General features: G+C 33.5%; 1 protein-coding gene across 3 annotated transcripts in view; it reads left to right on the forward strand.

The window, feature by feature from the left end:
- LOC143225690 (cAMP-dependent protein kinase catalytic subunit 3-like) overlaps positions 1-25,662 on the forward strand; it is a 52,483-nt gene that overhangs the window by 915 nt on the left and 25,906 nt on the right. The window lies entirely within an intron of this gene.

Raw genomic sequence — 25,662 nt, forward strand, 5'->3', positions numbered from 1 at the left:
TCTACTCTGTGGATCTGGTCACAGTTTTTTGATAAACATTAGTTCTGATCTGAGGTTTGTCACCATTAGTAACTCACTGACTTTTAAGTACTTTTACAAATACTATCCTTTTGAAACTTAGCCAAGATTTGCGGTTTTAACAGCTTAGGTACATCTTCTCTGCCTGTTGGGTGGTAATTCTAAACAGAAAATAACAAGAAATATAACTTATACGACATTGAATTATATAGTCATTTTTAAAATCAATCTTAGAACATTTCATATAATATATAAAAAAAAAATATGGAAATAAGTATACCCAACAGGGGTATTGAAGGAAGGTTTTTTTTTAGCATCATAAGTCCGTAGACTTACCACTGTGCTACTGAAAGAGAGGAGTTGTAAACACAGGGTAACTAGAATTAAATGGTCAATTTATCATTAATACAACACACCATTACAGAAAATACAAAATAAAAGTGAAGAAGTTGTACAATGTATTAATATTTTGTATTTGCTGTACATGTAGCTGTACACCACGTTTTGTATTTATCATAAATTGATCGATGTATAACTGTTAAATACTGTTAAATCGTTTATTGCTGATTCATCTTCCCAGTTTCCATATTAGCTCATACAATCTACAAAATATTTATATCATACTTTGTGCATACCAAGCCAAGGTTGTTACTGTGCTATTAGTCTGGTTACACATCCAAATTTTGTTCCACCATTTTCAACATTTATTGTATTCTTAGGAAGATGAATACCTGCATTAGATGTAATAATCCGGAGAGAATGACATGATGAATAATTATTTATTTGTACCTAAAAAAACAAAAACTGTGGTAGGTATTTAGTTTTGAGGAAAGGTATTCCACTTTCCCAACTTGGGTGTTCAGGCATATATATTATCCCTCTTCGCCCTGTTCACGAATACGTTTTTAAAAAGTCAAGAAATGTCTTCTTTTGGAGTCGGTAGAAAGTTCAGTTAATACCTATTGCGAGATTTGGTAAGATTTAGTAAACGTCTGGAGGGCGTCGAGGCCATCGAAGGCAAATGCCTTCAGTGACGGAGGTGGTTACTTTAAAGATGTCGACTGAGTTGTAAAAAAAAGAAACAAGACGACAGGATTTTGACGAATCATTAATTCAGACGATTGACGGACCTTCGCCAGGGCCACTTGGTGGCAGTGATCAATAAATCCAAGGTCTTGGCTAGGATAAACCGAACGAGCCAGAGAATTAGAGGTGGGGGGAAAATTGTTCCTGTCATAGTGCCACCACTTCTGTTCATACCTCACATGACCGTGTTATTTTTCTCCTCTCTGCCATCGATCAAACTATCAGTGATTGCTAACATAAAGTTTAAATTTGAATTAACCTATAGAAGTCACCCCTTCTCCAGTTTTGCTCATCCTATTGTTTGAAATCTGATGTTACCTTAAAGAGCTAAACGTCCACTGAGGCTATTTCGTGCTAATGTGCATCATACTGTTCAGGAAGAAATATTTCCACCTTTACTTACAGTTAGGCCATTTTAAAATATTTACTGAACAGACGTATATCAAATAAAGAATATACCTGGATCTACTTGACATTACTTTAGAACAGCTGTGATTTCCTAATTATATGACATATAGTATGAACACGACTAGTTTTACGTAGTTTCTCAAAAGTTCTTTTACATTTCCTACTAGAGAACTGAAAACTGCTTCAGTGTGTCGTATGGAGTAACCTTTACCAACTAAAAATAATCATTTCTACACGTTTCTCCTGTATCACTTCTGTTCTTTGAGCTACGACTGCACTTATCACACTATTGTTAGAATGATATGACTGTCTGTACTTTTAAAGTCATTATCTAGTGTAGTGCTGCCTAACTGATTGAATGACAGTAACTGGTATATCTTTTATCACAATGTATTACACTTTCAAATGTTGCAGTCAATATAACCATAATCACAACGAGTTATATAACACGTATATTGTAGTGTTATTATAGCCACAACATACAAATATCTTCTATCCATACATAACGAAAACCACACGAACACATATATAAAACAGACACATACACAAAGACTAAGTAATTTCACGGTTTTTTGTTTGTTTTCCATTTCCAACAATATATCTGCTGAACTACAACGCTAGAATCCGGGTTACGACACCTGTGGTGGGTAGAGTACAGGTAGCCCGTTGTATAGCTTTTTGTTTAATTTAAAAAACAAAACATATTATAATTAAATATTTGCGATGTGTTTACTTATGTACGTATATATATGTGTGTGTGTGAGTGTGTCACATATTTAAAACCTTCTCTTTTCACAACTCATCAGTTAACTGTGTAGGTTTGCGCTTAGATACAAACAAACAAATAATCGAACAAAAGGTTTGTAGGAATTTTCTTTCACACATGCCTAATGAAGTTTCCAAAAAAAAAACAACAACTTTTCTTTCTTTCTGTTTACCTTAATCCTATTTGATTTATTTAAGCCTAACACCAATCAGTATCTGTAGTTTAGCCTGGCATTAACGACATGAGTGAAGAATAAGGATCAAGATTCGGACTCTTTTTTTTTTTTTTTTTACTCAGTCACGTTGTCTATAAAGTTTACATTGTGTAATGTTAGCCTATTCTGAGGAGATACACAAGTAAAAACGTTCTATGGTTTTGTTAACATGTAAAAATGAGCGACATCAGTCTTACTAACATCATCCAAATCCCAGTGTAAATGCTTTACCAAGAAATCGTGTTTGAAAAAAGACAAACCAAAGAAACAAAAGCATATGTAATAATGATTTGCTCATTTCAATTGCTACTAAGATGTAACGTTTGAAATTCGTCTCACTGTTAGTTCTGTATCTTTTTTTATATTTAGTCAACTGTATTAATGTTACCACAATACGTTTCATCATATTACTAAATAGTGTTACTGTTAGACACATGTTGGTAAACTGTATTAGCACAACATTCTTTCTGACATTAATTTGAAAAGCACGTTGCTAGTCGGTAACATCAAATTAACAATCAGTTTGTTACAGTTTATACGAGAGGATACTTACTCTAGTAACTTAATGTCCTTGTGTAAAGTATGTATCAAAAGTGCACCAGATACATAAAGCCAGTACATATACTGTATGTGAAGAACGGTGTATACCTTTAATGTATAGAACCACATGAAAACGAATATGTAAAGACGTTCTCATTTGTTCTTTGTTTTTGTTTAATGTTGAATTATATATACCCTCGTTTGCTCTAAAGCTCAAGTATACTCAACAGCGCATGACATATTAAAAGTCCTTGTTCTAAGGAAAGGGTAAAATAACGAACTTAGCCAAGCACGCAACATATTATTATTTTTTTTTTTTTGTATTCAAGACTCCTTAGATTTCCCGCTAATTGGTTTATTTTTCAAAGAACAAGAGATCTCTACTTCATCCATGCTGGTTATGCGCTAATGAACTTCCATATTCAGATGCAACAAACAAACAAAACAGAAACAAAACCTTATTTACTGCAATACAAAATTGTTTAATATGAAAAATAAAAATCGTGAAATTGCGAGACATATCTGATTAAACCTAAGAAGAAGCAGAAAAAAAGATTTAATTTTAAAAATAGTTATAAAGTTTTTTATAGCTTTTACAGCTATAAAGCAAAGATGCTTACTCAGAAAACGTCAATAGAGTGCGAAGACAATAAATCGGAAATAAATACTTTTTTACTTCTCATGTTACGTTATATGGAAGTTACCTAAGAAATCATGTAGCAGTAAGTGTACATCATCATGCAGTCAAGAATACATAGTAGACATGTGAAGGGTAAATACAAATCATTAACATGCGCCGTGATGAGTTCGTGACTCCTTTGACCATAAGAATTTTGTCGCGTATATTCTTTCGAGTAGTGAACGTAGATGTCATCACCCTATGTTATCATTATTTAAATATATGTATGTACTGGAAGTAAAAACAGCGATAGACAATAGGGGAGTTTTGTCATGGGAAATGGAATTATTCCATTCTAAGTTTATTTTAACAATAACTTGGCAGAATGAACACATATATAAATTTATATCTTAGGTTGTTTTCTTCATTTCTGGATTTTAGCATTAATTTTATTCAAGCTGTTTACATCTCATTAATCAAATACTCAAAACTTCTTTGTTGCTTGTATTTCATCGGCAGTCTATTAGCCTTTTAATGAAAAGTCAAGGTATATAAGAGTATTTTACGTATAATGCTAATATTTATACATACATACATGAATATGTGTGAATCTTTTAAACGTATTAGAAGAAGTAGTTTATCTCCCAGTCAGGCCCGGGATGGCCAGATAGTTGCGGGTTAGAATACCCGTCACACCAAACATGATCGCCCTTTCAGACGTGAGAGCATTATAATGTTACGGTCAATCCCACTATTCGTTGGTAAAATAGTAACCCAAGAGTTGGCGGTAGGTGGTGATGACAAGCTGCCTTTCCTCTAGTCTTACACTGCTAGATTAGGGATGGCTAGCGCAGATAGTCCTTGTATAGCTTTACGCAAAATTCTAAACAAACAAACAAACAAACAAACAATCTTCCACTCGTAAAGTCTAACAAGTAAACGTCACAAAAATGTTATAAGGGTATAAAATAACAACAAGTTTTCAACAGGAAGGAAAATAAAAACTTTAAAAATAACCAAATACTTGAAACTTGAACTGCAAAGATGATGCAGACATGCCAAAAATAATTAGAAACAAAAACAAAATACTTAGGGAAAAAAGATTAAGGGAAGTTAGATTTACAGTGACGAAATAACATATCACATTCTTTATTGATGTTTACTGGAGACAGAACTGATATTGGAGATGAACAAAAAATCTGATTCAGACGAAGCTGTTCTGTTCAATATGTTAACAAAAAGTTTTTTGAAGCTGTTTATCTGAGCTCATATTAGTGAAAACCTTACTATCTGATATTTAAGCATAATATTGCAATATCACACGTTATAATCTTTCATAAACAAGAACCTGACTATAGACCATATACCAAGGTCCCACTTGCTGATAAGTAAATACCAGGGAAAAGTTAGAGAGGGTTTTAATTGGCATTAATCAGAAAGCTACGACGATTGTCCTAAGACCGACTCCTCACTTGTTCAATGGTTGTCTGAAGGTTTATAACATTAAAACCTGACTTTTAATATCCATCATGGGTATAGCGCAGATAACCCAATGTGTGGCTTTGTGTTTACCAACAAACAAACGAAAATAAAAGTTTGAGGAAGACTTGAATGGGTAACGAAGATAAGTTTATTATAAATGTACAAGTTCCGACAACCTTATGCTATCATCAGATACAAATATATATATATACAGGATATTAATACTAAAGAGTTAAGTAAAATAAAAAAAATCAAAAGGAAGGACTGCATTAAAAACAGCAAATCCAAACCTCTGACTGATGTTAGTTTGTTATGTGTGTTTGATTGTGTTTTCTTATAGCAAAGCCACATCGGACTATCTGCTGAGCCCACCGAGGGGAATCGAATCCTTGATTTTAGCGTTGTAAGTTCGTCGCTGCATTAATTAAATGGATCCCTAGGGTACAAGTTATAATGTGGAATATTAAACGTATCCTAGGCTTCGGAGGTGACTATGGAAGTAGGGCCCTCATTGCGGTGGAGATACACTGTCTATCAGTCTCACATAAAGAAATTGAAATAATAAAAGTAGAAATTAGGAGAACGAGATGTGGGTGATCAAGTCCACAACATCCCACATCTATATCACCCTTCACTGCCTACAGACATATGTGGGAATATGACTGCTCTTCAAAAAAGAAGAAAAATAAAATAAAAATACCTAAAAAACAAAATAATGTACCATCATTTGGGAGTAAGAAAGTTAAATAAAGTTACCTCCTGAAGTTAGCATTCCAGCTCCCATTATGGTGATAAGGCATGAATTAGTAGCCCAGTAGACGAATTATACTAGTGTGTATGGTATCAACCAGTTATTTGAACTAACTAGTATACTCCCAACTTCCACCCATTAAGTCTACTGTGACTACCAATTTTCATACACTAAACAAGCCTTTATATGTGTTAAGGTGTTCATTCGCATAAAGTAGTACTAAGTTCTTTAATGATTTTATTCACAACGAAAAATAGTTATCAGAAATTTTTATTAAATTTTTTAAAATATTTATCACAGAATGTTTTAATAATTGTATTTAAAGTTTCTTTATTAAACCATTAAATATTAATTTTTATATCATTATTTGAACATTAATAATAAAATGTTATAATTTATTACAAATTTTACAAAATCTAAATAATTGTGAAGCTATAATGCTTATTACAGAAGGGTTTCATATATTGCTATTAAAAAGAGAAACCATATATTGAAAACGCAAAATGTTTTTTTTATCAAAAATATCCATAATAATATCTTTACCAATTATTTTAATTTTATAAATCTAAATAATGCCCTTCTGTATTAAATATTGAAGTATTTTTACTTTCTAATTCTACTGAATAAATAGTGTTAATAACATTATTTATTGCAAAATTATTTATACTAATTAAATCATTTATATATCTGTAAGTTAAAGCAAAAATATCTGAGTTTTATAGTTTTCGATAAACCAGTTCTCAAAGTTATATTTTCACTCTAATTGATGCAGCGTTTTTTATTTTTGTTTCGGCTTGTTTTTTGTTTATAACAAACTAGGGCAGACATGACCAGGTGGATTAAGGCGTTTGAATCGTAATCTGAGGGTCGCGGGTTCGAATCCCCGTCGCGCCAAACATGCTCGCCCTTTCAGCTGTGGAGGCGTTATACTGTGACAGTCCATTCCACTATTTGTTGGTAAAAGAGTAGCTCAAGAGTTGGCTGTGGGTGGTGATGATTAACTGCCTTCCCTCTAGTCTTACACTGCTAAATTAAGAACGAAGGATGGCTAGCGCAGATAGCCTTTGAGTAGCTTTGCACGAAATTCAAAAACAAAAACAACATTATAACAAATTATATATAGATATATATTGGAACTCTGGAGTATTGATTTCGAGTAGAGCTGTTTCGCTCAATTAACATAGATAGCTTCCTTTAGATTGCGTTTGTTTGTTAATGTTTGATTCTTTGAAAAAGATATAGTGTTTTGTATAGGGATACTGTGGTTTTTATAGTTGCGATGATGTTTGCTGTCTAGTTAGAAAGGCTGACTATAGATTTAGAGTAAAAATGCTATTAAACCAATGCTTTGCAGATCAACAAAAACAAACAAAATATATACACGCAAAGTCTAACTTCAACAAACGTACAAGATAATATCCTCAATACCAAAACGTCAATCCTGGAACTTAGAGTAGGTTTTGAAGATCTAGCTGGAAAGTTTAAAAAAACAAATACAAAAACTAAAACACTAACATCAAACCCTCTAATAAAATGTAAATAACATAAAATAAATCAAACTATATTAGAAAAACCTTCACATTTTACCTTTGAAATACGTTTAGAAGAAGTTATAAAGGAACAAATTCCATTCCTTAAAATCAACTAAATCTTAAAAAAATACCCTAATAAAACATGAAATCTCTGCACGGAAAAGATTAAAGAAACGTAAAGATATATTGATAACCAATGATGGCAAAATCAACACAAATGCAATCATAGATGAACCAATACGTAATAAAAACAAACACAACTATATTTGTCATCATAAATCAATAACAAAGAAGAATTTACAAAATTATAAAGAAAACCTGAACAAAACATATTAAACCAAGATGAACAATAAAATCCCTAAATAAAGTGTTATAGGGCTCGACTCAGAAACGCGAATCTAAAAACACTATGAATGTTTGAAAGTTTAAAAAGTATACAAAACATAAACCTGATTAGCATAAGACGAGTCATCTTTATATATGCGTAATTTAACTATAACCCAGACAATATTCTTCCTGTTTGTTGTCAGACTTGATAACCATCTCAGAAACAACTATTTAAAATCCCTATGAAATCAACAAAAGACCACAAGAAATTGACACTAAAATATTTACGTGGTTTAATGTTATTCCAATGTTTCCGCTAATACCATGCTCTGAAGCAATTAGTTGTAGAAAATCTAAATGAGAGCCATGAAACAGAGAGAGAGTTAAACTTTTAATTGATTTTGTAGTAATCAATCGTTAGAACGCTTCTAAATCCAAAAATAGTCTTAACCATATATCTTTCACTGTAGCAGTTATTCATGATTTGTATACAAAGAAAACCAATAGAAACAGCCTTATTCCGTCATAAATAATAACCAAAATTAACAAAACAACCTTAAAAGTATTATCTACATTCATCCTAACACACAATTTACAACTGTATAGGGAAAAAAGTAACATTAAATTACATACATTTAAATATCACATGACTTCACAATACATAGAAAAAATACAGTCAAAGAAACATTCATCAACTGACAGTCAACATACGACATGAATCACAACATAGATACTTTTGAAGGTTTATGCAAAATTAAGTTTTACCTTTGATTACTTAAACAAATAGAAGACGAAACAGATCATATTTATATTTACTTAAAAGTTTATCTTGCTTTCCAGAAGCCCCTGTTGCACAACGGTAAGTCCAAAGGTTTATAATGCTAATAACTAGGTTTGGACCATCTCTGTGGGCAAAGCACATATAGCCCATCTAACAGCTTTGTGCACAACATAAATAAACACTTTATCTCGAAATAGACGTTGATAAATCACTAAAAGAAGTAAGACAAAAATATCATTCACCAACAACATACAAGATATGCGAGATAATAATTAAAAATAAACTAAATCATAAGAATTATTCCATACATTATAAAAAAAAGAAAACAGCTTATAAGAATACGCAACAAACTTACAAAACACACAACACAAATACTGGTAAAAAATATCTTAAAAATGTGTAGTGAGATAATTTATTAAATAAATATGTTTATCAAATTATCTGTGAAAACTAAACTGTGAATCTATTCATATATTATATGCTTAGTAGAAATAATAGAAACAAGACTTTATAAAAGCTTAAAAGGACCATTAGGTGTAAATAAGATATGATAAAATCAATCTTATATTAAATTATGAAATCACAAAGATATTGGGTAAAATAAAGCATGTATATAAAATAATAATTAAGGATTATTGTTGTTTGTTGTTGTTGCACAAAGCTACACAATGGGTTATCTGTGCTCTGCCTACCACGGGTATCGAAATCCGGTTTTTAGCGTTGTAAGTTCGCAGACATACCGTTGAGCCACTGGGGGGCATAATTAACGAAGAACTATTAATAAACTACAGACACTTAACATAAGTCTGTATCTTTAATCACACGTGACCTCTGTTTACACAACGTTAAAAGCCATCGCACGTTTTACCGTTTCTTCTTTAACCACTGAACAGCTCCACTAAAAGATAGAACATCTTGATGTAGAACATTTTCTGTGGCTCGAGAGAAGCTGAAGCTCCTCAGAAGTTTAGAGAAATGTTCAGGTTTCCTAGACAATTACCCTGGCGGTAGGTTTGACGACTTACAATGCTAAAATCTAGAGTTCAGTTTCCCACAGTGGACATAGTAGATCGCCATTGGGCTTCGTTCTAAGACAAACAAACTAGCTTTCAGCTACACCTCGAGCTCAACAATTGTTTGTTTTCATGAAGACGATAACCGGGGAATCTCGAACCACAACAATACCACTTGTCCAGTTCTCAGGTGCAGTTTCCATGGCTTTTTGTGCCTTCGGTTTGTTTAAAATTAGGCTTGGAAGCCGACGTCAATGTAGTGGAGAATTAGTGGAAGGTTTGTCAAGACGCTGTGACTGATCTCCCTGTCCATTTTAGAAGTTTATTACAATGAAATTTTAACGACGTGAGGAAATACGTAATAATTTGATATCAGACTGAGCTTGATCTACGACGGAAAAAGTAATTCCAAGACCATCAAGGATTTTAAACTTCTCTTTTTTGATGAGAGGGTATTTACTTTTCTCCAGTTATGTTATGTAGTTCATTTCATGTATTTGAAAAACTCAAGATGCCATCATAGGAAACTCACATGGTTGCACGTGTGTGAATTTCACGATCTTGGTGCCACTACTATACAGTGTAAAACTATAGCACTGTAATAAGATAGACCATCATATTAAACTCAGAGAATTGAGCGTTTTAGAATTTCATGACCTCAGAATCACTACTTTACTTTAGCACTGTAATGAGATAAACAGATGGTTGATCTTCATAACTAGGTTCTTCTAACACTCTTCTGTTAAAAGTAATAGTTAGGTGGTTAGTACTGCAGAGTGGTTGCCCTCTATCTGGTGAGCAGTTCCAAAGTATGGATGGTCAAGCCTTAGTCCTGGATATCTGACCTGGATTTAGTTCATGAATCTCATAAGGTGCCATTCAGGCTGGAAATACACAATGTATATATACAAGGTATTCGGAGACATATTTCCAATTGTATTTGTTCATTTTTCTCGTTAAAGGGGAATTCTCTCCGTTTGATAGAAATATCAAATAAATGAACATTTGTGTTTTACACTCAAGCCTTACGAAGTATATTTAACTAAAATAAATTAGGAAACGTCAAATGCTTCTTTGTATCTATTTATAAATATTCTGCCACATTTTTTGTATTTCTTTTTTTTACGTACATTCTGCTCTCAGTATAGTTACAATCTTTAAAACACAAGTTTGGCACAAAACAAGATTTTAATGTACACAGGCTGCAATCTTTTGTTAAGCTACAAAGGATGCATAGACGTAATATATACTACTTTTCTGTGGTCTCTGTGGTTATGGCTCTTGACTCGCAATCTGAAGGTCACGGGTTAGAATCCCCGTCACACCACACATACTGCCCTTTCAGTTGTGAAAGTGTTATAATGTACGGTCAACCCCACTATTCTTTGACAAAAGAATAGCCCAAAAGTTGGTGGTAGGTGGTGATGACTAGCTGCCTTCCCTCTAGTCTTTCACTGCTAAATTAGAGACGGCTAGCTCAAGTCAAACTGCAGTACATTCTGGTGGTAAAGCGACGAAGTTTATCGTAAGCCATTACTCTTCGGAACATTTGCAATAAAAGAGCTAGTCCATTATAAGTGCGAAAACACTTAGATATCCACTGAACTCAGGTACAGATGTTCAGTTCGCTTGCCCATGTAAATTCTATCCAATTCATCATATTCAGAGAAAAGTTCAGTATTTAAAATATCATGTTTATGTACTATGTTTAACAGGTTCAAGTGAAGCTATCCAGTTATTTATGTATTTGGTTGTTATGATTTTCATGCACGTATCTGTAAATAGATGACTCGAATTTGCTATAGTGTTTTGAAAACAGAAACTTACAAAATAACCTATAAACAAATAACTAGTTAGTCCGCTGGATAATAATAGATAGTCAATTGGGAGAGCAGGTCGTATGTTATACAAACATCCAAATTATTTTAGGTTATTGGGGCAGCTTAAAAAATAGACATCAAAACAACCTATTTGAATGAATGTAATAAATTAGATTGAAACTATGTTCTCCAGAAAACTAAGTTCACACCCGCAGTGGAATAGCGATGAGATTGCAGGCTAAAGCCGCTAAAATTCGGGTTTCGATACCAGTGGTATGCAGAACACAGATAGTCCTTGGTATTGCTCTTTGTTTAACAAAAACCGAACCAAACCAGAAAGCTAAAGATCATTAATAAGTTGTTTTTTTTTTTTTCTGTAGTTAGTTCAAAACTTATAAAAGAATTTACAAATGTCATTTGGGCGATGTGAATTGAGCCGTGAACTATGTATCATAATTAATACTCAGCTTGTTTTAGTAATTGCTTCATTACAGATATCTAACAATAGAAATCATTTAAAAGCATTACCAGAAGGCCTATCTTGGCCTTATAATGTTTCTACTTTTACATCAGTGTTAAAAATGTCGGTAAAACGTTAAATTAAAAAATAGAATAAAATGGAAGCTTTATCAAATTATAACCATTGCTTTTACGTTATTTTATATATATTGCTGTCAACATTTACGTGCTATAAGGAAATACGAAGTCTAGCACACTTAGAAGCTATGAGAATATTTATTTTTTAACTTGTAAATATACAATATCAAATTCAATTTTACACCTCTCCCAGTAAAAAAACATACTGTATGCTTTATGTGATTCGTACAAATCTCCGCTATTTGAACTTGAATAATAAGGATTTGTTTTGCTTTTACTTTCGCGCAAAGCTTCACGAGGGCTATCTGCGCTAGCTGTCCCTAATTTATCAGTGTAAGACTAGAGGGAAAGCAGTTACTCATCACCACTTACCACCAACTCTTGGACTAATCTTTTACCAACGAATAGTGAGGTTGACTATCACATTATAAAGCACCCACGGCTGAAAGAGCAAACATGTTTGGTGTGACGGGGTTTCGACCACGCGAACTTCGGATTACGAGTCGAGTGCTTTAACCACGTGGCCATGCCGGGCCCACTATAAACGCTCATGTGCCTTCCATGGAAGAATAATAATGATCCAGAACTGTTAATACAACAGAATGACCTATTCCATGTTACAGGTCTGGCATGGACTGGTGATTAGGGCTCTAGACTCACAATCTGTAGGTCACGGGTATTCCATGTTACAGGTCTGGCATGGACTGGTGATTAGGGCTCTCGACTCACAATCTGTAGGTCACGGTTATTCCATGTTACAGGTCTGGCATGGACTGGTGATTAGGGCTCTCGACTCACAATCTGTAGGTCACGGGTTAGAATCTCCGTCATCGAGTGGGTATAATAATGTGACGGCCAATTACTCTATTTGTTGGTAAAAGAATAACCCAAGAGTTGATGGTGGATGATGTTGACTGTCTACCTCCCCTTTAGTCTAACTCTGCTAAATTACGGATGACTAGTGTAGATAACCCTCATATAGTTTAGCGAGAAATGCAAAACAAAACAAAACAAATCGATCTACACTACATAAAATAAAGTTTATTTAGTAGTAAAAAGAAATATAACTTGCTTCTGAAAGAGGCAATATATTTGTATTATTCGTAGAAGTGTCCCAATAAATTACGGACGCCCTCTCTGGATAACAATAATTAATTGTCTATGTATTTCACATAGATACTTAGTATCTGAAAATACGTAGGAACAATATATTGCTGTCATCTTTCTAGAGGAATTAAAACTTATCTGTTGCTTGTAACATATGACACTCAGGAAATGTTATAACCCTTGTTCGTGTAATAATAGTTATCTTCTCATGTAACTACTTGATGTGGTTAAAAATAACAGGGTTTAAAAGCGTTTTCATCAAAGTGTAAGGCAGCAGTTTCCTAGTGCTCTTGATTTTATGAGTTTCGTATTGTGAACAGATACGTTGCTGTTTTGGTATACACCAGCCTCATTAACTGAATATAGAATGTTTCTTTTCACCAAGCATGCACAGTGCGTTTGTTGTTTATCAAAAGAAATGACATGAAATACTTGTAAAGTTTATCTTTGGTTAACTGTATAAATTTGGATTTATCTGGCATCCATATGTGTGTGTGTGAAAATAATCACAGAAAAATGTTTAAATAAAATACAGCTATATATAACACAAAATAAATTACTGCAAGATTGGTGTAACATGAAAATTTGTATTTTTCAGACCTGTTTTTACCATACTCTACTAATGTTCATCACAGTACATGAGAACATCAAATTATCTTGTCTACTGTAGGGACGTTGTGGATATCGTATTCTTCTAGCGCTAGTCAGAACATGGAGATGATACACGTCTTGTAGTCTTTCTACAAAACTCGTGTCATACATTCTAATGCTCAACACCATATATATGTATAAGTAACAAACATCTTTTATTATCTTAAGATTTTGTAATATTATTCAACTACTGTGAATATTTTGTTCTTCTTACCCTGGAAAGAACCCAACAGTATCATACGTTCATGGTAATCTACAGATTCCAGAAATATCATATACTCATGAACCATGTCAGAGTCGGAGAATATTAACGTTTTGAGCCTGTGCAGTTGAACCGTTTAATCATTCATTAAAACCAGTACCAATATCTCTGTTATAGACCTTCATCAGTGTGTTTGTTTGTATGTTTGAATTTTCGCGCAAAGCTACACGAGGGCCATCTGTGCTTGCCTTCTCCAATTAGCAGTGTAAGATTAGAGGGAAGACAACTAGTTATCACCACCCACCGCGAACGCTTAGGCTACTCTTTTACCAACGAATAGTGGGATTGACCGTCAATTTACAACGGTCACACGATTGAAAGAGCGAACATGTTTGGTTCGACGGGGATTCAAACCCGAGATTATGAATAGTGCGCCAGAACCAACATTAGCATATATGTCGGATTTCCGAAATCATTATTTGGTCTTGCTTTATGTCTCTATTTTGTTTGTTTGTTTGTGTGTTTGCAATTAAGAAGAAAACTAGACAATAGGCTCTGCCCATCAAGGAGATCGAAACCCGGTTTCTCGTAGTATAAATCCACAGGCCTACCACTGTGCCACTGGGGGCGTCTTGATTTTAACCGTCTTTTAAACAATAACGTGAATGATTTAATGTCTAATGATATCATTCAGATCGACTTGTTTGTCTTACTCGAATGTTAAAACCATTTCATCATATATACAATGTTGACAGGAAAGTATGAAACATGGTCTTGTTCTGAAATCCATAATTTTCAAAAATAATACAATTATTTTACAATTTTTCTTTTGTAGAGACATTATTGTATAGTAAGTAACTTTAAACATTTTGAATTAATTTGTAAAATGTTCCAGAAACATTATTTGTTTTGTAGATTCACTTTCAGTTGCTGAATTTTTAATATATATATATATACAATTAATCACACTTAATAAGAACAACATTAAGGTAGAGGTTCTGTACACATGTTTGGTTCATGAGAAATTTCCAAACATTTCACAGATTGTAATCTCGGCATTGATAGAGTTACAACTTCTCTGTTGTTCGTAGAAGCTTGTACAATGGAAATTGCTGGTTTGGGGCAATAGTGCAAAGTCCTGGTCAACAAAATTACGTTATTCATAATGGAAGAAGTAGTTCCGAAAAGTGTAGTGTCTTTAACATCATTCTTACGGAGTACTTCTAACTCTCTTAAAAGATCACACGAGTTTATTAATTTTATAACCCACTGGTTATTATATCGAAAGTTTCTTAAGTCTAGAATTTTCAACATAAATTTAATATGTGAATTCAAACTTGTTAAACTATTTAAGTGCAGAGCTTCTAAAACCGAAAAATTTCATTTATTATATTTTTAGTTTAGTAGAATAACACGAAATAGCTATAAAATGAACTTCATAAGAAGTTAATTTAATAAGGGCGCCCATAGTGGATTCCATGACATTTTGATATTATTTCCTTAAGGTGTAATCAGTTAATAAAGGACTTCTTTTGGTCAGTTATTTAAGTAACTAAAGGTTATCTTGAATATTATTTACTTTTTATGGTGATGAGTTATTTCTAATCATTGTAATGAAAATAACTTACCTTTGATGATTATAATAAAGTTAGGTTACTTGGAAAGACTGTAGTGAACATAATCGCCACTCAGTTGACCTATCTCACAAGGCATGATTTTTCTACACACCATTACCTCTTCTATGTTCTATATCCACCATTTTCTAGGGCTTCCTGGTAATATCCTTTCTTTTGGCTTCTACAGAAACCATCTTACTAGCACTTTCCTCCATTCACCTCAGGTGGCCATACCATCTCGGTGACCATCAGCATGTTCTTCACACCCAAGTCTGATCTAATATTATAATTTCTTATTCCATCTGTGATTGTGATCACTCTAATTAGATGAGGACTCTAATCTAGACTGTTTGGGCCTTATTTTTCATTTTAGCAATTAAGATCCATGGCCCATGTCCCTACAACAGTAGAGGTGGTGGCATAGTGGTATATGTGGTAAATTTAGCTCTCTATGGTGTGCACTTGTTCTTCAACATCGGGTAAAACATGTCTACTTTTTTGCTGAACTGGCTTATTATTTTTTATTGCATGCTCTTTATCTACCTCATGGTTAAATGGGACTCGTAGGTACTTGAAGCTGTCTGTCTGTGTTCCATTCAATAGTGTTCCATTCGTCCCACCAAGTACTTACTTTGGCATATGTGACAATACCATTATTTATGATTTCAAGACATTTAGCTTCAACCTAAATCCCACTTTCTACTATATATCTAAATGTATGTATAACTTCTCTTATCCACATTTGCAAATTTCTCAGGTTTCACGGTCTTAAAGTTGAGTGGAATACATTCTTCTGATACCTCCAGTACTTCATCCATCAGCAAAATGAATAAAATGTTTATATAAAGAGGAATTAAAATAAAAGTTTTTTTATCGAAATTAAGGTAATACACAATTATATTTATTTGGAAATTCCGTAAAAAAGGTGAATTAACTAGACTGTAGCAAAATACAACCGTATATGTTGTGATTCTAAATATGTGCACTATTAAAAACGTATGAATCATTCTTTACGTCCCCCACTGGCATAGCAGGGGGGGTCTGTCGACTCACGCCGCTAGAAACAGGGTTTCGATACGCGTGGTGGGCAGATCACAGAAATCCCTTTGTGTAGTTTTGTGCTTAATTCTAAATAATCAATCATTCTTTACGTTCGCAATTGCACAGTTTTTATGAAGTATGTATTATTGTGGTTGACTACTACGCCATCTAGTAAAAATTTCTATTTCATTTATTAGTTTTTAGGAGTAAATAAAGTTCTGGTAATGTTAAATACATTGTTCTAACTGATGTTAGTAAGGACGTTTACCATTAGAAGAACGTTTTGTTTATTTGTTTTTGAATTTCGAGCAAAGCTACACGGGAACTATCTACGCTAGTCTTCCCTAATTTGGCAGTGTAAGACTAGAGGAAAGGCAGCTAGTCAATTACCACCCACCGCAAATTCTTTTACCAACGAATAGTGGGATTGATCGTCACATTATAACGACCTCCCTGGCTGATAGGGCGAGTATGTTTGGTGTGATGAAGATTCGAACCCGCGACCCTCATATTACTAGTCGAGAGCCTTAACCATCTGGTCATGCCGAGCCCTAGAAGAACATTGCATGTACAAGATTTGTAAATGAGCACAGTCTTGGAGTAGCTAAAAGATATCTCAGAAATAGGAGAACTGATGCTATGAAATGGCCACTTTCATCACCTGATATAAATCCGATTGAAAATTTATTGACTGGGTTAAAACGATTGACAAAGGATCTCAAGCAAAACATGGAAAAAGAATGTTTTGAAGTACTCAAAGTAGACAACCAATCATTTAGGAATATTTGGGCAAACGCATTGAAATCATGCCATGTCGATGTGAAGCAGAACTGAGATCCAAGGGAACGCCGACTAAATATCAACTTATGAAACTGGTTTGTATTATTTTTAATTTTATTTTTATTGTTCATTATTGCAGAGAAACTTGGTTGATTACTCTGTAGGCTAATTGGAATAAAAAGATTTAAGAAACTACGTCATGTGCCTAACATTTTATGAGAAAGTGTAACTAAAGCCATGAAAAGTTCAAGTATTTACGAAACCTAATGTTAAAATTATGATTTGATATCATATTTGAAAAGATCTTGTCAAGTGTGTTCTAAAAGACATATAGTTTTACAACCTTTCTGTAAATTTTGTTTTGTATTCCTTTCTCAAATGCACACCGAATAGGCCCCTTTCTTTTGAAATTACACTTATTTAACATTTGTCGGATAACAACGTTTCATAACCATATGGGTCTTGTAATTTCCAGTCCCGTCGAATTTAGAAAGATTCTGGTTCAAATACACTACCATCACATGGTTTACATATTCAGATACAGCAGCTTCCATAAGTTTTAACGGTGTATCCAATAGTCTAAGAAATAATTATCACAATTTCTTATTTCTAGCCCTTACACCTTAGAACACTATTTCATCACTGGTTGAGAGGAAGAACTTGTGTTAAGTATTTTAGATGTCATCTACTTGTATTTCCTTTAAAATAAATAACTTTATAAAACGTGAAAAACTTTGAGATAACTGAACGAATTGCCTACTTTAAAGCGTATAACACTACGAAAATTGTAAGTTTATGTTACAAGTTTATTATATATATATATATGTGTGGGTTTATTAGAAAATGTTATTTTGCTTTGCTGATTAGGCATTCTTGTGACTGTTACTTAGTTAATTTTGAGCTTGAAATGGTGAGATATGAGATAAAAGTCGTTTTTGTATCGACAATTGTACAGAAAATTCGTGGTACTAATACTAAATTAACTGCATATTTAATAATTTAGTGAACCAAGTTATCTTTTTATCACATTTTTTTGCTCTTTAACCTTTCCAGTGGGCCCTCTAGTGGCATAGTGGTTTGTCTGCGAATTTATAGTGTGGGCAGAGGACAAAAAACCGTTTGCGTAGCTTTGTGTTTTAATAACAAAATCAGGCCTGGCATGGCCAAGCGTGTTAAGGCGTGCGACTCGTAATCTGAGGGTAGCGGGTTCGCATCCCCGTCGCGCCAAACATGCTCACCCTCCTAGCCGTGGGGGCGTTATAATGTGACGGTCAATCCCACTATTCGTTGGTAAAGAGTAGCCCCAGAGTTGGCGGTGGGTGGTGATGACTAGCTGCCTTCCCTCTAGTCTTACGCTGCTAAATTAGGGACGGCTAGCATAGATAGCCCTCATGTAGCTTTGTGCGAAATTCAAAAAACAAACAAAACAATAACAAAATCAAATAAGCTTTCTGGTGGACATGTTAAAAATCATGTGAGAGCTTAAAGGTACAGTTATTATGTGAAATTTAAATATTCATATCTTGTGCTTATTACATCTATTAAATAATTGTGTTTTAACTTTATAATTTAAATATCCACCAAAACAAATATAAAAATAGCTGAAATCTTGTACGTTTGATTATATTATTATATTAACGCGCACACACATAGGTATTTAAAGGAAGACCACTTATGCAAACATTTATTATATTAATAATAGGGAAAGCGTAATAAAAATATCCTTGTAGTATTTCAGAAAAGGGTTAATAATCATCATTGAAGAGGATGAAAACACTATGAAAAGTCTAGATGACACTAATAAATGACAAAATAAAAAAAAATATGAATTAGGCTATTGACAACAAAAACTAAAACTTTTTTCGTTTTTCATCGGTATTTCCTGAGGTAGGTACTACTTATAAATTTTAATACACCGTTATTTAACATTCAAACAGAAAATACACCTTGTTTTTTTTCTATTAACAGAGATATTAGCGAAAAATATCACTTAAGTAAATAAATAGAATATTATGGAGAATATGTTATCAAGGTGTGATGACTGTGACCTTCAACTTTCCATGTACAAACGAAACACTGACTGTGACAAGGAAAATCTTGAACCTGAAGTTGGCTTTCCAATTCTCGTTATAATCAATTAACCAGAACAGTTAACATGAATTTAAATACTACAAAAGAGCATCCAATCATTAACTAGTAATGAACATGAATTTAAAGATTAGGAAGGAAAAACGTCTGCCCTTTAATCAGTAATTAACGTGGGTTTACAGTACTCAACAAATAAGAATGCTTTTTAACCATACAAGTTAACAATTATCAAAACAAAACTATTATTTTAAACTTACAGTTACTTTGGAGTAAAACTATCTGCCAGTTGTTCTAATCAAGCATAGACTGGCATGTACATAATGAAAATTATAACATCTAGTTTTTTTTTACATCAGTTAAATCTATTTTTTCTTCGTTTATGTACAAAACAATTCTCGGTATTATAAGGAAATACTTTGTTTTTCGATTAATGGAGTTTAAATTACAACTTATTAAGAAATGAGGACATGATTTGGTAACGGATGTTTCACTAATGAGAACACATTTCTTTTAGTTTCTGAAACAAGATTACTTTCCCGGCATGGCCAGGTGGCTAAGGCATTCGACTGGTAATGGGAGGGTCGCGGGTTCAAATTCCCGTCACACCAAACATGTTCGCCCTTTCAGCCGTGGTGGCTTTACAACGTTACAGTCAATCCCACTATTCGTTGGTAAAAGAGTAGCTTATGAGTTGGCGGTGGGTGGTGATGACTTGCTACCTTCTCTCTAGTCTTACTCTGCAAAATTAGGAACGACTAGTGCAGATTGCCCTCGTGTAGCTATGCGCGAAATTCAAAAACAAACAAAATTACTTTTATTTAAAAACTGGCAAAAGTACCCGGCTTTGCTTGGGTTATTATGAGGTTCATTTATTTTAAATGACTATATCAGTGTATGTGTTATGAACCAATTTTAGCATAAAGGTATAGCTTATGTACTTTTGTCGCTCCTTTACAGGATGTGGCTGCTTGTAAAGATAACCTTCTCTTCTGACTTGTCCTCGAGTTTAAACTTAAATAATAAAAAAACTTCTTTAAATAACGGAGCTTCTAAATTAGAAAACCACATATATATTTATTTTTTTCAGTTTTATGGTTCATACATTCCACTTTACACTTTCAACACATGGCCTCTTAACAACAATCTTTGGTAATACTTTTGCTGTTAAGTAAGATGTAATAAAAGCCACTTTTGGAACGCATTGTTACCAAAAGACACTGGCTTTTCTATACATGGGAAGTTGTTATATAAGGAACTCTTTATTTTCTATATGGCTTTTTCGCACGTGGATAAAATAAGTAATAATACCCTGAACCAGATCGTCAGAGTTTACTTAGCATCGGTGCAAAATTTCAGGTTTATACGTTTTTTTTTCATAAACGGATGCGCATGCGCACACTATCTAGACAAGAAATAATATCCAGGTGCCAACCCCCATGGTTCACTTAATATGGGTGCAAAATTTCTGATTTCTAGGTAATTTCTTCTTAGATTTATGGCGGTCACATACACATAGGCGTGTCCATTTATTATTATACATTCCTTCCCTTTCCAATGTAAAAATTTACTCAGTTATTTAACAGTAAATATTTGCAGAGTGTATAATAATGATTACGTAAAGACACAAGAACCAGGCCCTGATTGGCTGTTGAAGCTACATGCCCTAAACGTTGTAAAAATCTGCACAAGTTGATTAATTATTTTTAGAAAATTAAAGTACTTTTACTTTAATTACCTCATAAGAGTTGGCAGTGAATACTCTTGACTAGCTGTATTTTCTCTTGTTTATCAACTCCTAATTAATAACAGCTCTGTGTCTATTACTTCTTGTGTAGGCTCGAGCGAAATTTCTACAGCAAAGAAAAAACAAAAACACTTTTATTACAAATATATGATGATCCATTATTAAAGTTTAAAGTGCTCAATAAAACAGCTATAGTTACTTAGTCATGTGTAAATTGCAAAAAGTAACTTCTACTTCTAACATCATGGAAGGAAAAACTAAATAATTATTCTGTAAAAAGAGGTACCTGTGTTTATTTGGTTGTAGATAATTGAGCATTGAATATATTTCCTTTCTCATGTGCATTTTGCTACACATTCGTTCACGTTTTTTTAAAGTTTCAGTTTTCACAAATTTCGCTCTTTCTTTTCGTCAAGTAGTGTGTTTTTCCATTGACTCATTTACAAATCTGGGGCTTTAGGATTCCAAAAATTTGGTTTCAGTACCCATGGTGGGTACAGCGTAGATAACTTATTTTGTAGCTTTGTACTCAACAACAAACAAACGTTAATTTGTGTTTATGTCTTCATCTTAGTCCAATCTTGTTAAAGATAAGTATTACTGATAAACAACATGTAAAACAAAACCAGAACCCGTGTCACAACAATGACAACTGATCCAGGATCGTTAGATATACTAGGACTGATAAACCATCGTTGATTAATCAGTCTTACAGTTTTCTGCTGGCATACGACAATTACATCCGTCTAGTTCTATACATACAGGAATTGAATACACACGCTTCTCAACACTAGCACTAATAGTTTGTTTGTTTTATATTAAGAACAAACTTCACGCATGTACTTCGCCTACCATGATATCGGAACTTGGTTTTCAGAGTATAATTCTTTCAACTTACAGTTAAAGCACAACGTGGTTTTTTTTAAATTTTTTACATTTGACAACTTTAAATGTGCACTAAAACTTTTTCACTAAATTTATAAACAAGTATTTAAAGTATTTAAAAATGGTGTCAAAATTATTCTATCTGGTGATTTTCTTGGTTTACATTAAAGAGCTATCTTTTCGTTTCAAAGAATTGATTTTTCAAGTGCTGTTGAGACAAGTTCAAATTGATGGTATAGATTTAAATTTCTGCAAGATTAGCAAACAGCCATTGACAAACATACAACCCGTCACATTTTTTGTGTCTATCTGTGCTCCATGTTTGACCGTTTGTTATGTCCCTTCTTTAATGGACACACAGTGAACGACATTGGAAGCTAAACAGAGGATATATTGTCTGTTTCTGTTCTAATTTAATTCCTTGTTTCAGAAATGGATGAGATGAAAAAATGGGTTACTCAATAAATTGTTCTTACTGTATTCCATTTTGTATGCTATAGTTTTCGTTTGTTGAAGGGTGAACATGGCAACAGTTTCTAATAATTTCACTAAAGTGTTGACAACGAACATAAAATGTTATCATTACGTATCTACTCAAATGACAATTAGCTCGTCCTCGAAACTGATATCTAAAGTTTGAAACTTTCATTATAAAACAGGAGCGTTTTGTTAATGTTTTGAGAGCGATACCTAAGTTCTGCATTGAAACTGATTTAACACCACTTTGAACATCTGTTTTCAACATTAAAAGAAATCCACCATGCATATTCACAGTTCAAGGATATTACGTTGGTAATAAACCAACAATACCAATCATAATATCCCGGCTGTCGCAACGTTTACTTAGGCCCGGCATGGCCAAGCGCGTTAAGGCGTGCGACTCGTAATGTGAAGGTCGCGGGTTCACATCCCCATCGCGCCAAACATGCTCGCCCTTTCAGCCGTGGGGGCGCTATAATGTTACGGTCAATCCCACTATTCGTTGGTAAAAGAGTAGCCCAAGAGTTGGCGGTGGGTGGTGATGACTAGCTGCCTTCTCTCTAGTCTTACACTGCTAAATTAGGGACGGCTAGCACAGATAGCCCTCGAGTAGCTTTGTGCGAAATTCAAAAAACAAAACAAACAAACCAATCATAATAGGACAAGTTGATTGCCCTTCATATGATGGGAAATAATGATTACTTTTACTTTTTAAAATAATATGTAAATAAACGTTTTAGGAACATATTTTCTAAATATTAATTATAATCTGTTAACAATTTCGGTATGGAATGACTATTTTCTTTCGAGTATTTTACAAAAACATTTTTATGTATGTTTGGTCATCTTCAAATATTGTTTGATTAGCATTTTGACTTTCGCATATTCCCTTCCCTGGAACAGCGATAAGTCAACGAATTTACAACACTAAGATCAGGGGCTCGATTCACCTTGGTAGACTAAACAGATAGTCCGATGTGGCTTTGCTATAACGAAAACACAAGTCTGTGCATTTTATAAAGTTATGCTAACATTTTATTCTTGATGAATCCTTACAGATTAAACCATGCGATTAAACTGATTTTCAAGGACATATACCTACTTGGGCAACTGTATGACCCTACAAATTATTAACTGTGATGGTAAAGAAATTTATAAATTTTGAGGTCTTCTCTTTGAACTATCTTCCTGGTTTTAGTTATTCTTTTTTACTAATGAATAGTAGGAGTGACCGAACATGATAATGTCCCCACGGCTGAAAGGGCAAACATTTTCGTTGTGACGGAGATTCGAACCCGTCACCTTCAGATTAGGAGTCGAGCGCCCTAACCACCTGGTCATATCGGACTCCATCGAAGGAAGTCGAGCATCTGATTTTAGCGTTGTAAGTCTGTAATCTTGCCTCTGACTCACCAGAGACTATATGTACTCCATACGTTTGAGTCTGCGTTAACCAGGATTGATTACTTACTTTATTCGACCTTAATTCCACCTTGTTCTAGAGTTGGCTGCTCGAATATTTCATATTAACCAAGAATTTTAACACTAGGATTGCTTGCCCTGATAGAAACCCTCAAGGGCGACCATGTTCAATGACGGGGATTCGATCCCTCGACCTTCAGTTTGAGTCGATCCCCTTAAATACAAGGCCACGCTAGGCCTTTTGTTTAGAGCTTTGCACATCTCAAAATTACTAAAATAGGATAGTAATATTTCAATGCGTTGAATTGCTTCTGAATTAATTCTTACAGATAGTATTTATACGCACTACCGAGATTTTACTAATAATCATAACACTATATTAAAAAAACATAACCATGATGTTATTTAGTTATGTCTTATACCGTCGATAGATGAAAATATTCATTTTACGTAATCTATACTGTTTACTTATAGGTCCTGCATTCTTAGGCTTTAATGTAACCTATACTGCCATCCCTTAAGTCCTGGATTCTTTGGCTTTAATGTAACTTAGGCTGCCATCCTATAGGTTCTAGGTTCTTTGACTTTAATTATCTGTCGGCTGGCACGTTTTCACAACTTGTCAAACAATACGCTTTTGTGAAACTTTTAAAAATATTTTCATCAAACATGACAAGATAGAACACAGGGGTGTGCTTTTGAAATTTAAAGTTGATTAGTAAAAACAGATGTTTTCTGACTGTTGGCTTAAAGTGAGAAAAGCTATTTGTTTAAATGGTGTTCTAAAAATTGGTGTTGCTATATGCTGTATATATATATATATATGAAGTTATTTTTGGCATAAACTATTCAATGTTAGAGTGAGAAAATAAAATCACTTCTTACTTTAAAACCAAGACAGTGTTCGAGATTTTTAAATGTTAAGTGATCACATCTGTCGGTATAATAGCTCTTCTTTTTAAGGGGATGAGACCACTAAGAGCTGAGTTAACCAGACATGAAAAAACAATTTTGTCAAACTTTGTTGAGCATCTAGAAGGCTTCGTTTATTTAGAATGTTTTGTTAAGTTAGTGACTTTAGTACACACAAAATACATACAAATAGTTTGAAATGAATCAACAACAATAAGATTTGTTTTTCTTTCTGATAATATGCAGTTACGGTCGTATCATATAAATTTGTTTTAAAATAAAAAATGTGAAACCTAAAAATATATGTATTAATCAGTAAGCCTAAAATTGTATGATTTCTTTTTAAATTTTGAGTATTTTACTAAGATATCCTGGGGAAGTCAGCTGTTAGTTTACAGAGTAACATCTGTAGCATCCGAAATTCGATTCCACACTGTGGAAAGAACGCAGATAGTCTATTATTGTATAGCTTCGTGCTAAGAAATATCAAAATATTAAAGGTTCAACTCTGTATGTGAAACAACTATAAAAACTTACCTTATTCTTCTCAGCTGTTGTTTCTGTTTGTATAAGTTTATTCAAAATTGCCATCAGTGAGTTTTTTCTTGTTAGATAAAATACAGAAATAGTTAAGACTGATCATTCGTGATGACGAGAAACCTACTTGAAGTAAAAATGTTTTCTGAAGAGGGCTGGTATGGATATTTGAATTTATAGTCAAATAAATGTCGATATACATTAAATTTACGATACTTGCTAAAAAGATTGATAGATATTGTT

The sequence above is a fragment of the Tachypleus tridentatus genome, chromosome 9 (assembly GCF_004210375.1).
Source record: "Tachypleus tridentatus isolate NWPU-2018 chromosome 9, ASM421037v1, whole genome shotgun sequence".
Taxonomy (NCBI): domain Eukaryota; kingdom Metazoa; phylum Arthropoda; class Merostomata; order Xiphosura; family Limulidae; genus Tachypleus; species Tachypleus tridentatus.